Genomic DNA, 2518 nt, shown 5'->3' with positions numbered 1-2518 from the left:
ACCTCTACAGTGCCGATCCCAGTGGCACATTTGGTCCATTCTATCCTCACCAACGTCCAGATCGATGTGGCGAGGATCATCGCTAATGAGCTTAAGTCCGTGATCGAAAGCGGGCTAAAGTCGGGGGCTCGTGTGAATTGTCCCCTAGCTTTCCCGTGCTTGATCATGAGTTTGTGCATTCAGGCAAAGGTGAAACTACCGTCTCGGGGTCAGGTAAGGATCCCGCCACCTATCGATAACCGGTACGTGGCCAAATATTGTAGAGCGAAGAATGCCAGAGGCAGTGCAGCTACAGAGAGTACCCGGGCTTCTGATGGTCCTGGTACTTCTACTCCTGGACTAGATCCTTACCTGCAGGCTGTGTGTGATTATAGTTTTGAATGGATGGCGGCATCCCAGAGAGCCATGATAGATATGCACGACTCTATGCAGCGGTTACAGCTGCAGGGAAGTGGTGCTCATGCCTTGATGACGCGTGAGCAGTTTCTGCTTAACGCCAACTGGCCTGTGGACAGGCCTGTCTATGGTGAGGGGGCGGGCGCTGGTGCGTCTTCATGTGCTGCAGCTGATGATGATGATGATGCTGAGGATGATGAGGCTACCGGTTCTGAAGCCGGTATCGAGGAGGATTCTGAGCCCTTAGAGGGTTAAGTTTTTGTATTTTTCAGTTTTTATGTTTATTTCTATTGTAGTTTCGGATTCTGTATTTTGACTTTGGTTTTGTACTGTTGGGGTGTTTTGTCCCCCATGAACAATTTAAATTTTTAGTAATGTTATTTATTTATGTTTTTAATTTTGTTTGTTTAATAAATTTTTGGTTGATTAAGTGGCAAACCTTCTAGATTGGTTGCTCCTCAAAGAAGTACCCAATGAAGATGCATCCAAGCTTGGATGGCAATGATAAGAATAAACAAGTGAATGAGGCTAAGGTACATGGTTACCTCCAGCTAGAATTTTAGAATGCATTAAGAACTTTACTCTTTTTTGTAAATTGAATATTGTCTTTTTGCAACATAATTGAATGAATGTGTCATCTAGAACTTAAAACCACAAATTGTGAGGAAACCTCCATTGTACACTTAAATGCTGGATTCTAATAAGTTTTGTTGATTCATTTGATTCATGCTTTGTCTTTTATTATTGTGAAATTGTGGAAGCAATTAGAAATGATCAAGGCACTTGTTTTCTTTCGAGCACAACTACATCCAAAAACAACTTACCTGTGACCAGAGAGTATTCGTTAACCCCTTTGAGCTTAAACAGTTGAATCTCAGCTTGAAATAAAGCGAGATTTCAAAAATCTTTTTTTTACAACCCGGAAAATCTTGATTATTGTTCTTTTGCCGTAAAAAGTTAAGAGCATTCACTTAGGGTGAGTAAGAAATAAGTTGGGGAGAATCGGTAAGTACCACAACTCTTGAAAAAAATAAAAGAAAAACCGAGCAAGCATTGAAAATAAAAATATAGAAAAGAAACATATGTTTTGTAAATATGATGTGAAAGAAAAGAACAAAAATAGAAAGAATGAAAATGAATGCTTGCTTGGAAGAAAAATAGTGAAAAATAAAAATTGAGTTGTGGAATATGAGTTGTGAAGGTTTCAAATAAGAAACAAATGAAACAAAGTCGAGATGTGTGAATAATATACTGTGAATATCTCTTTTGCATCGGCACTTTCGTTTCAATGGCCTTAGAAATGACCCTTGTTTGTTAACCTAACCAAGCTTCAACCGAAAAGCCCTTAGTGATCTTTATGCTTCCACATTACCATTTATAATTGTTAGACATTGTATGAATCGAATTGATTTCTTCATTATTTGTTAGAGAGTGAGATTATTCCCGCGGTTGCAAACGCGTAAATTCTTCATTCCTTATTCGAAGAGGAGAGATAGGGTGATTCATTCAGAATAATATTGTTGTAGATAGATAAATATTTCGCATTGCTATTAAGTTTTAGTTCTTGTGTATTATTTTATTCGAACCGTTGGAAACTTGTATATGCTGACTCACTTGTGTTTGAGCCGTTTTATCCAACTTCGGAGAAACCATTTTCTTAAAGCAAATCCTCTTGTCCTTCAAGGGCATACTTTGCTTGAGGACAAGCAAGAATCTAGTTGGGGAGAGTTGTTAGATGCCCAAAAGTGCTTATTTGAGCTATCATATGTGGGCATCTTTCACTCTATTTCCTTGCTAAATTGTCAAAACCACCTTTGTTTTAGATGAAATGCATTACATTGATAAACGATCTTGGTACCTTTGATTTGTGTGTTATTGTGCAGGAAGAAGGCATGAAATAATTGAAAATGAAGACACAAGAAAGTTGGCAAAGGAACCAAAGAAATCAAGCATTCATCAGCCTGCTCGCTAGGCGAGGGCTGTGGCGAAGCACTCGCTAGGCGAGCGCCCAGCGAAAAGCTCCAGTAAAATATCAATAAATTCGCTAGGCGAGTTGCTGGCGAAGGTGGTAGCAAGTTCGTTCAGTTTTGGTGAAAAGCGCAGCCAGCACTCACTCGCTAGG

The sequence above is a fragment of the Lathyrus oleraceus genome, chromosome 7 (assembly GCF_024323335.1).
Source record: "Lathyrus oleraceus cultivar Zhongwan6 chromosome 7, CAAS_Psat_ZW6_1.0, whole genome shotgun sequence".
Taxonomy (NCBI): Eukaryota; Viridiplantae; Streptophyta; class Magnoliopsida; order Fabales; family Fabaceae; genus Lathyrus; species Lathyrus oleraceus.
Note: the sequence above shows the minus strand (reverse complement) of the source record.